Here is an 11,848-nt window from a genome sequence, read left to right as displayed (position 1 = left end):
GCTTCTGTTTATCCACTGCTGTTTGCTGTGCTACAGACTCCCAGCAAGATTTCAAATGTTCAGTGGAAGGATGACTTATATAAGTGACACAATAAGAAATAAGGCAGGCACATGGCTGTTCATTGGCAAAGTTGACAGGAGTCAAACAATAATTTCAAGAGGGGATATAACACACAGGATTAAATACTCAGCATGAAATTCCAAAGACAGGTACTTGGGAGTAAAAAAACACCCTCTTATCACCTTTCCTGCATGTTGGAACCTCTTACTTCCTGCAATAAGTGAAATGGAAGTTTGAGTCATTCTATAACAAGATAATAAAGAATGACACTAATTGAATAAAAAAATCACTGCTACAGGGGTATTGAATGTGTAATAAGTAAAAATAACATACTACTCAAATTTATCAAGAATTAAAGATAATGTTCTGCTATGATATCTGGCTGCCACACAATGGCCAAGTTTTCAACTTCTTCCTATGACTGCATACAAATGTGTGCTTGAATTGTCCATTTTCATAGAGAACACTTAATTTATCCATGCATCATTCATTTTGTTTTAAACCACTTAAGATTCTCAGTCACTATTGTTCCTACTTTTCTTTTTTTTTTTTTTTTTTTTGTGGTACTGGGGCTTGAACTCAGAGCTTTCCCCTTGAGCCACTCCACCAGCCCTATTTTTGTGAAGGGTTTTTCGAGATAGGGTCTCCTGAACTATTTGCCTGGGCTGGCTTCGAACCTCAATCCTTCTGATCTCTGCCTCCTGACTAGCTAAGATTACAGGCGTGAGCCACCAGCACCCGGCTCTTACTTTTCAATATGAATTAGTATTCATTCATTTTCATCAATTAAATTTGCTCAAAGTTATTTACTAACCCCTCAGTATGAAGGAAGATCCTAGTGTGCTTTGAATATGAAATGTCCCCAACAGGTTCTTGTGTTGAATGCTTGGTCCCTAGCTGATGGTGTTATTTTGTAAGACAGTGGAAATTTGAGGAAGTGAGGCCTAGTTGGAGGAAGTAGGTCACTGAATGTGTCCTTGGAAGCTGTAGCTTGTTCTTGTCCCTGGCCCCTTCCTTCCTCTTCCCTTCTTTCTCTCTCCTCCCTCTTCCCTTCTCTCTCTCTCTCTCCCCCTCTCTCTTTCTCTCTGTGTCCCCCTCCCACTTCCTGTCTGACCTAAGGTGATGTCCTACCTCACCATGAGCCCAGAATCAACAGAGCCAAGGACTATGGTCTAAAATGTCTGAAATACTGAGCCAAAATAAACCCTTCCCCCTTTAAATTGTTTTTCTCGAGTGTTTGGTCTCAGTGATGAAAAAATAACTAACACAGGTACACTTCATCAACAGTGCTTCTAAACTCTCTTTCTAATAACCAAATTTTGGAGTTTAAGTTTATAGATTTTACAGTTCAAATATAGAATTATCCATTCTTCTGGATCTAAAGCAGTTACAAACCTAATACTACAAAGAAAAAAAAAGTGTACTTGTGCATTGAAACTGCAATGTTTTCCCTACCAAAAGTGGGAACTGATAAGAGTATGTGGGCCTCAGATTTACTTGTCAACCTTAAAAAGAACTCTGCAAAAAGTGTGAAGAACGATTGGTCTATATGTTACCTTCAACTAGGGAAAAAAACAATACTTCTCCTGCATAATGGAGAGACAACAGGACATGTCTAAGTGTGAACCATCATAATCTAACTTGGTCTTTCATATAATGACAGGTAAATTGTATAGATGATAAACACTGAAAAGAGATGAATTACAGCTGCCTATCTTGGGTAAAATAGATAAACAAAATAGATCTATTGTTTGAACACTTTTCTCTGCATCAGTTACAGATGTCATATCATATCCAATTTAAGACTGTCTTTGATGGTCAATTGAAATGCAAGTGAAAGCTTTAATGACCATTTACACTGTACATTCGATGACCGTCATGCAGCCCTCCTGTAGAATTACATTCCTCTTAAAGGGTTAAGAAGTAAAGACAATGGTCTCATATTTAAAAATTCTTTGTTCCTCAAACTACCTTCACATGGTTTCCCGACCACCAAAAGGCACAACTTGGAAAAGGGAAAAGAAAATACCTAATTTCTCAAATATGTGTGTTTAATATTAAATAGTAATGAATCTATAATGCAGTGAAAAGGAGTAAAATATATCTTCTTAATTTGTATTGCTTACCAGTTTAAAGCATATTTAAAGCATATGGCAACTAAGATAGGTAAAAATTAAAATAGAACAAGAGATGAAGAATTTCAAATGACTAGCGTTGGTTGTATATTGGTGAGCACAGCTGCCTTCCAAGGATTTCAAATAATTAATTCATGTCCCCAAACTGCAGATACTGAATTTGAAAGGTTTCTATATATAGTCTTTAAGAGAAACGTAACGTGAGATTATGCTTTTATGTGAGTACAAATTCAGAACGTAAAATTATGAAAAGAACATAAGCTTAAATGAAGTTAATTTTCACTTTTTCTCATAAGGCAAAACTAAAGCAAAGATTCCTCAGAATTCCCAGGGGTTTGGGTCCAGGACCTCCTCACAGTATCAAATTGGTAGAAACCTAAGTTACTTATGTAAAATGACACAGTAGTTGCATAGAACTTATTCCCATCCTCCTGTGTACTTTTCTCTAGTCTATTTATAAAACCTAATACAATATAAACACTATATAAATAGTTGTACTACATTATTTAGGGAATAATGATTTTTAAAAGTATGAAAATATATAAAGGTAAAAGAAAAATGTCTGCATATGTTCAGAACAGATTCAATTTTCCCCATTTTAAGTTTTTTAAATTGATTTTTAATTATGTGTTATAATAATACAAATTTCTATAATACAATGTGATGTTTTGACTGATGTGTACCTCCTGCAGTAATCAAATCAATATAATTAGACTACCCATTACCTTAAACATTTATCATATCTTTGTGGTAAAACATTCAAAATCCTCTCTCTTCCAGCTATTTTAAAATGCTCAATACAAGACCAAGAACTAGAGAAAAGGTGAGATCAAAAAGAATCAACCTAGAAGGTAACACACATGCACAGGAAATCAATGTGAGTCAACTCCCTGTATAGCTATCCTTATCTCAACTAGCAAAAACCCTTGTTCCTTCCTATTATGGCTTATACTCTCTCTTCAACAAAATTAGAAATAAGGGCAAAATAGTTTCTGCTGGGTATTGAGGGGGTGGGGGGGAGAGGGAGGGGGCGGAGTGGGTGGTAAGGGAGGGGGTGGGGGCAGGGGGGAGAAATGACCCAAGCCTTGTATGCACATATGAATAATAAAATAAAATAAAAAAATAAAAATAAAATGCTCAATACATTCCTATTCATTATAATTATCTTACTATACAATAGATCACAAGAACTTATGTTTCTCATCTAACCTACAACCTTGCACGTGTTCACCAACCTTGCCCCATCCCCCTTCCTTACATTACCAAGCCTCTGGTAACTACCTTCCTATTCTATGAGGTCAGCTTTCTTCAATATTACACATATGAATGAGATCATGCAATATTTGTCTTTCTGTGTCTGGTTTATTTCAATTAAAATAATATCCTCTAAGTTAACCCATGTTGTTCCAAGTGATAAAATTTCATTTTTTATGGCTGAATAGTATTCTATTATACAATAGCATTCCAGTACATATTCTATTATACCACATTTTTTGGTTCCATTTCTTGGCTATTGTGAATTGCACTGAAATAAATATTGGAGTGCACATGTCTCTTCAAAAACTGATTATATATATATATATATATATATATATATATATATATATATATATATATATGTAGAATCACTGGATCATGTGGTACTTACAGTTTTAATTTTTTAGGAACCTCCACATTCTTTTCCATAATGGATGTATTCATTTACATTCCCACCAATAGTGTGTAAAAGTTCCCTTTTCTCCACATATTCACTACCAATTTATCTTTTGTCTTTTTGATTGTAGCCATTTTTGTCTTCTTGGTCATAGTTTAAAAACTAGAAGGAACAGAGAGACATTGGTGACCTCAGGCTGGAGAAAGAATCTACTTCTCAAAGACTGGCAGTACGCTCTCATGATGGCAGTGCAATAATAGTATTAATCTGTTGTTATTCTCTTTAATTAATTGGCAAAAGAGTTATTCTGATTTAATTATTGCTACTGAAACTACTCAAGACATAGACCTGGCTCTGCTGATGTTCTTGTTATTCTCACTCAATGGAAATTCTAAAAATTCTAGAAGCTATATTATACCTGGTAGTTGCTGAAATGGATGATTGTTCAGGAAAATAAAGCTCTGTCCTTGATTTCCTCTTGCATTTTGGATCAACAGTCCTGAAATCTACACACAGCTTTGCCAATAAATGAATCATCTATCGCTTGTCATTTTAGTTCTTTGGGGATCTGTTTTCTCACATAAAATGAAGGATTAGACCAGATACTTCCAAGGTTCATTCTCTAAAATTCTGAGAACAGGTACTCTGACATAGTGATAAATATTTATGAAACGAATTATAGTGATTCTGATAAGTTATCAGAAGTAAATCTATAGGCAGAATATCTAACACATCAGTAACACAGACTTATCCCACTTTCACCAGTTGATAGCAATGGAAAGCTATGGAGTACAGAAACAGCATTTCCAAAATCCTTGATAATTCATTTCCAGCATCAACTAAAGATACTTCTTTCCATACTCCCCCCATTATTCAATCATCTGGATGACTTTCAACAGAATATGAATACTTTTCAATAACACTACGTCTTGATATAAAAACTTTAAAGCAGATCTCCCTAAGAAGCCCTGTGGTGACAGAGTTCCTTTACCCTAGCAAGATTACTCACAAAGGAAAACTGTTTGCATGAGTCACTCTTAACCTCAATATGGTGCAAAACCAAATTCAAGTTTATTTGTCAAAATGTACTCATTTCTTTAGTGTTTTGCTCTCAAGCTCTGTTGAAGATTAAATAAACCAAGGGCCTTCTGAAACACATTCCTGAATATTTTTTAAAAACATGTTGTTCAAGATCCTGGGCAAAAGGATACATAGAGATTCAACATGAGTAAGGATATATTCTCTGAGAATTTAGAACTAGAATAAATCTTATTTCCCTTAAGGAATTTATGCATTCATTTTTGTCACCTAACTAAATTTTATAACTTACAATGATTTCCTCATAGTCTTTGCAGCCTAAAAGCTGAGACCTAAATTTAAAGCCCCAAATTAGTACATTAGTTTAGTGATGTTAAACAGTTTTACATCTTCACATTAAGAATTAAGATGAGTGAAGATTAAGAATGATGAGTTCTAGGTCCACATTAAGCAATTCTGACTAAGCAGATCTGGGATAACAGCCTTATATCTGACTTTTTAATGAATATCCAAAGTAACTGGCTGGCTGTGTAGCTCAAGTGACTGAGTGCTTGCCTAGCAAGTTTAAGGCCCTGAGTTCAAACCCTATTACCACACAAAAAAAAATTTTTTAAGGCCAATATAGTCGTAAAATTTCTGCATTCTGCATCATGATAAAATCTTGATTCTAGGTAAATTATAAGAGAATGTATGTTACTATCCCTTATGTAACCAAAATAACTATGATGTAAGTAGCCAGGAACCTCATGCTAAGAAATACTAACACAGATCATTTTAAATTATTTCCTCTGTGACACTTGCACAGATATCTATTTTTGTAGTAATAAATTTATTATATGATTATCTTATTATAATTTATCTTATTTTCTAGAATTAAGCAGGATAAAGATAGTATATCTGCATCAATGTTAAGATACATAATATAGCTGAGAGATAATTTTGAAACCATGGGCATATATATTTGCATTTTCTATTTGCATTTTTTTTTGGATAAAATTGCAACCATAAAAGAAAAAAGAATAAATTTTATTATATCCAAATTAAGGATTTCTGTTCTGTGAAGTATATCCAAACAAAGTTAATGAACAGTCAACAGAATTGGAGAATACATTTTTAATTTTTGAAAACATCAAAGAATAGCACAAGGATATGCTATACTCACAAATACTATTCTACAATCTACTCAGAACTTACGCAGGCAATAGGAAAAAAATAGTGACTCCAGTGGAAAACGGGACAAAAACATGGATAAGCAATCTAAAGAAAAAAATATCAAGATGCTGATAAGCATTTAATGCTTAAGTTCATTTGTCATCAGAGAAACCAAATGAAAACAGAAATAAGATATCTCTTTACATTTAATAACATGGTAAATATCAGGAAGTCGGACACTGCTGCAGACGAAGGGATATGATGACTGAAGAATGCAGCTCCTCTGAGAGTAGAATGGCTGCCAAAGGAGTTTGTCAATCCTTCTCTTTTCAGAAAGGAATTATATGCCCATCCATTATGTTCAACAAACTACCAGCGTCCATATTCAGTCTGCTTTCTCTTTAAATCATAATTTAAAGAAAGGAAGAAGTACCTTCTCCCCCTGTGGTAGGATGTGAGTCACAGCATACCAATAGCCCTCTTTAAAAATCTACCTCAAAGTATTTTGCATTCATGTATAAAAAGAACAATGAAACCTGTTGAAATTGTTCTTAGAAGGGGAGGGGAAGATAAAGGAAAAAGACAAAGGAAGTAAATCCAATTAAAATTTATTTTAAGCATTTATATAAATGTCACAATGTACCCTCGTACACCTATAACATGCTAATAATATGACAAAAAAAAGGAAATCCATCTTCAAAATGCAGCCCTTGAACATTTTATATGTTCAATGCCAGTAAAGAGCTATGAGTCGTGCAGTTCTCTTCAGTCTCCACCATCATCCTTGAAAATCCTCTTTAATGATCTCATACTTCTTTATGTGACATCTGTTGACTTGGTGATTCAACCAAATTTTCTGTTCAACTGAAGTATTGCAAGTACTAATATGGGTTATCTTAGTCTGTTTGCTTTTGCTATAATAAAATACCTGAGAGAAGATAACTTATAAGGAGCAGGAATTTATGTGGCTCAAATTTCTTGAGGTTAGGAATTCTCAGAGGATAGTGCTGGCACTTTTTGGCATCTCAAGAGGAACTTCTTGTTGCATGTTAACAAGGTGGAGGGCAGCACATGGCAAAACAGAACAAGCATGCTATCGGGAATATGCCTTCTTATTTTTTTTGGAGTTACAAATGAATTTTTATTGGAAAGAGAAACAGTCAATTTAAACAGTAGCAAATGACTTGTGGATAAGGAAACTCCCTATTGTCATGGATAGACATGACCTCCATAATATATGGTACTGGAGGCATTTCAATTTGTGACCCTTAGCCCAGAAACATCAAGCATTTTTCCATTCAATCTCATACTCCTGGATGGCTACCAAAAAGTGAATACATTAAGAGAATGGAAAAAATCGCTTACTGGAAGGAAAATCCCAAAGAAGACTAAGGGAGGGAATACAGACATTAAGAAGCTATATAAAACCCTCTTTAAATTGCAATTAATTACATTGTCATAGCTTCACAATAATACAAAACATAGAACTGGTTCAGATTGTTTAAGTACCAGATACTTTTTTAGTCCTATACATGAGTGTTTGAAAGTTATTCATGCTTATAAGAAATGAAGTTATTAACACTCTTCTACAGCAGTAACTACACACCAGACAGGCCAAGACAAACACAAGGCAAGGAATAGAGTTTTCCCAAAGCTGAGTGTGAAAAGACAAGCAGTTGGTTCCATACACATGAATGGGTTCCTTTGCTATAAGAAATCCAAGTACAATAAGGAATGGGGATCCTAAAAAGGTCTCTCCAAGAGAGGCAGGATGATTCTGTTGGCACTTAGTTTTCTACCCCTTTCGCAATACCTCCCTCTGAACTAAAGTCTAAGCAACTTCTTTGTGTAAGTCTTCACTCAGTGTATCAAGTTCTATACGGGTGTCATCAAAAGGGGTTTTAGCCAGGGTACAGCTCTGAGTTATTAAGGATTCATAGGAAAATAAGGAACTGTTAAGAGCAAACCCCAGGCAGATTGGGGTATGTGGGTTGTACCTTTCTTCCTGAAAAATTTGACTCTTGGTAAGCTACTTGGGAATTATTTGTTTAGGATCATCACCATATGCAACCTCAGCTAGGTACAGAAAGTAGCCTCCCTCCATTTTCAGATAGAAGAGTTACTCTCTGGATTCATTGCATTGATATTAAATACTTGGTCAACATTTCTAGGACAAAAGGGCAGGTGCACCTCAGCTCTGACTACTTTCTCCACTTTCTCCCTATGATCCTTAATCAGCTGCAGTGCCTTGTCAGAGATGTCAGTTTTATCCAGGGGGACCTTTGACTCAATAACTTGCTTGAAGGCCATGGGGAACAAGTTGCACTCCTTGTTGGACATCTCTGCATCCTGCTCTGTCATAGACTTTGTGCAGATGGCCATGTTGTAGAGCTCAGCCTGCTCCACCAGCCTGGTCTTCTGAGTCACCTCCCTCTGCTCCAAGGAGGGAAAGTGGCACACTGGGTACAGGACAAGGACAAGGAATGCTGGGGTGAGCGCCAGCCAGGATCAGGAGTCCTACCTCTGGAGAGCTTCACCTCCATTGTCAAGTCTGTTCCTCTTCTTATAAATCCAGCAGTCCCTTCTTAGGGTCTGGCCTGATCTAATCTTACTACCCTGATGATCTTATGTAATAACTCCCAAAGCCCCCAAATGAAAGCACCATCAGTAAATCAATTTGGATGCTCATCTCTGCAGCATACATACTAAAGCTGGAACAATACAGAGAAGATTAGCATGACCCCATGCACAAGAATGACATGCAAACTTGTGAAGCATCTCATATAAAAAAGAAAAGGAAAAAAGCAAAGGAAAGGAAAGGAATTTAGGAATAAGGTTCCAACACAGGAAACCTGGAAAACACATTCAATCCATAGCATTGGTCCAAGTGAAAAAAAAGATGAAACTGTGCAAAGATGTGTGCTGATTTCTGTCTCCGAAGAAAGTAAATAGTGAGTGAATTTTCACAACACTGTGACTGGTCCTGAGTATCTTTAAGGTTCTTATATTTCTAAAAGAAAAAGATCTAAGTAGATTAGAGTCCCATTATCTACAATTTATGCAAAAGAACCATTAAACTTCAAGAGAAACATAAAGCATGTGATCATTTTTAAATCATTACAGTTTTGTTTCTGAAAGTATGATTTTAAAAAAATTGTGCCTGAAATTTGTTAAAGAATTTTCAGTAAAACTTATGAATAAAGCATAATAATTTACACTTAAGGATTTATCCTTCAAAAATTGAAAAATGGTGTTATATTTCAGGCTTTTATATTACACAGAGTATCTTTCTCCAAAGAAATTAAATGATTTTAATTTCCAAAAATTGGGTCAGTTTCTCTGTTTTACCAGTGCATTACTAGAGGTTTGTAAAGCAGTATCTCAAAGTGTGGGAAAGACCACATGTCTCAGAATCATCTCAATTATATTTAAAATATGCAAATCCCTAAGCCCCTCCCAAACCTGTGAAAGCCGACTCTCTGGGGATAGGGCCATTGGATTTTGCATTTTAAAAACTCTCCAGTATTCTTAAGCAATAACCTAAAGAAATAAAGCACTTAAGCACTCAAATTAAATTGTAAAAACTGCTATTTTGTAAATACAAACTGAATAGAATCTCTTCTCTGAATCTGTAAACATTGCTTTCTGTAGAAAATCAACTTAGCTTAATGATCAGGGCTATGGACTAAAACTCAACAAATGTTTGTTCCCTGTGCCACCATTTCCCCTTATGAATGACATCAGTAAATTATTTAAATTCACTGTGATAAATAGGATATACAGTAATTCCTTTTTCCTGCCTCAGAGGCATGGTGTGAGGTTAATTAAATAACAGCTGCAAAACACTTTAGCCTCCTTAGAGAAAGACATTATATAAGACATTATATCATATATGCAGCATTTTTTTTTTTGTCTGCTATGAAAATAGGGCTAATTGTTGTTGAAAACTCAGCCCGTGGCAGAAAAAACAACCATGACATGGTTTTCACAGGCATTAAATCCACAAGGGCAAAATTTTGTCACAGTGAATGCCTTGCTTCCCTTTGCACAAAGACCACTGCCATCTTGTGGAAAATAGTCATTGCCGTATCTGAGGCTTCTATTTCATTTGTGTGAAATGGTGACAAGATAAATTGGGTTATCTGCTATCAAATCAAAGATTTGTGGCTTATACCCTCTTGACCATGCTGAGGCCTGTTATCTCTGGCACAGGAAGACTAAGACAAACCCGGCTGAAGGTCAGGTAGCGCTAACGGAAGGAAGAGTTCTATAAACAAGACATCACCCGGGGGATTTGAGCTCAATATAGCCCTCAGATAGGACCTGCCACAAAAATATGCTTTTTGGAGTTCATGATACTCTGGAATTTAGCCCAAAAAGGGAGGAAGTAATCATCATTATAGATCATTAAATCCAATGCTGATTGTTCTGGGGAAAAATATGTCAGTTTGTGAGTGCTGTTTGTGTTTATTTGTCAAAATAAGAGGAATTGCTTACAGAAAATAAATGAAATAAGGCCATCAAACAGTCCAGAAGTCTATCAATTTGATAAATAATTGTCATATTTTGACAAACATGATGAATTTTTGCTACTCTACAAAAATTGTTTTTTTAATAGAACAATTCCTTTCTAGCCTTTCTCACATTTGTTGAAAGTCTTACAACTAATAACAAGCTGTACCTAAAGAAAATGTGAATATCTTTTATTCCAGAAAAAAAAAAAACTTTGCCTTAAGAAATAATAGTATATGAAAGAACATAGTCTTTTTACTTCAATAAGGCAGACTTTCCTTGAAAAACACATAAGGTTTTTCAATGCATTTTAAAATTTTTTCTGTGGCTGAGTCCATCTTAGGCAAAAAAGTAAACAGATGAAACTTATCTTTGATACCTACATCTCTCTACTTCTATATTTTCACTTATCCTCCACTTCAAAAATCTTCCCTCAGCTAACTTTTCTCACTCCTGTGCTGGGGAACTAGCTTCTCTAGTCATCAGAAAACTGAAATTGATATCAACTTACACTAAAATGTTAAAGACTGAATAATCACACCACTGAGGCACATTTTTGAAGAATTATTAGCCAGTCACTGCTTCATTCAAAAGGTAGAATAGCAAAAATTAGACTCTAGAAAACTGGGCAAGGTAGAGGGTCTAGAATATTATTTCTTTTTGTAGAACCTAAGGTTTTATTATATAGGTAGCCATCTATTCAGCTTATTAATTTTCAAAAGTCAAAAAATATTTGGAAAAGAGTGATATAATATGCCCGTCAAGTACAACAGTATCTTCTTACCCCAGTTTCAAATCTTATCTCAGCATAGTGTTGCATCCACAAGAAACAGAAATCAGAAGACTCAAAACATCAGAAAGTAATATATTAATTTACTGAAATGTCTTGAAGAGATAGCGCAAAAAGGAACCAGGAATACAATATATAAGACATAATACATAAATACGTTTCTATAATCTTTTCTGAATAGGTCTTTCTCTTAAGTGCCACGAACTAGAGCAATGAATTCCCTAGGTTTCCTATCTTCGTGTTTCCAAAAGCAATATCCTCCAGACTTCTGTTCTAATGTCCTCCAGGAGAAGCATTTTGTTAAAGAAGTAGAATCTGTGCTGTATTCTTACCCAGGGTCCTAGCTAGTATCAAAGCCTAGGAACCTGGAAATGATAGCAAAGAACTCCGTTGGAGGGTAACAAGAGGATCAAAGACCATCAGGATACATCCCTCAATATTTGTGCTCTCTAGAATAAGAGTGGTATTACATTACCAAAAAGATGAAGACTTCCTGTTTCAGCAGG

General features: G+C 35.2%; 1 non-coding gene and 1 pseudogene across 1 annotated transcript; one reads left to right on the top strand and one right to left on the bottom strand.

The window, feature by feature from the left end:
- Positions 1-7,871: 7,871 nt before the first annotated feature.
- On the bottom strand, positions 7,872-8,583 carry LOC109694168 (14-3-3 protein theta pseudogene; annotated as a pseudogene).
- Positions 8,584-8,721: 138 nt separating this feature from the next.
- On the top strand, positions 8,722-8,829 carry LOC141422827 (U6 spliceosomal RNA). The gene has a single exon (XR_012447549.1). It is a non-coding gene; the product is annotated as a U6 spliceosomal RNA (small nuclear RNA).
- Positions 8,830-11,848: the final 3,019 nt, after the last annotated feature.

Source organism: Castor canadensis, chromosome 4 (assembly GCF_047511655.1).
Source record: "Castor canadensis chromosome 4, mCasCan1.hap1v2, whole genome shotgun sequence".
NCBI classification, from domain to species: domain Eukaryota; kingdom Metazoa; phylum Chordata; class Mammalia; order Rodentia; family Castoridae; genus Castor; species Castor canadensis.
Note: the sequence above shows the minus strand (reverse complement) of the source record. Positions and strands in the feature narration are given on the sequence as shown.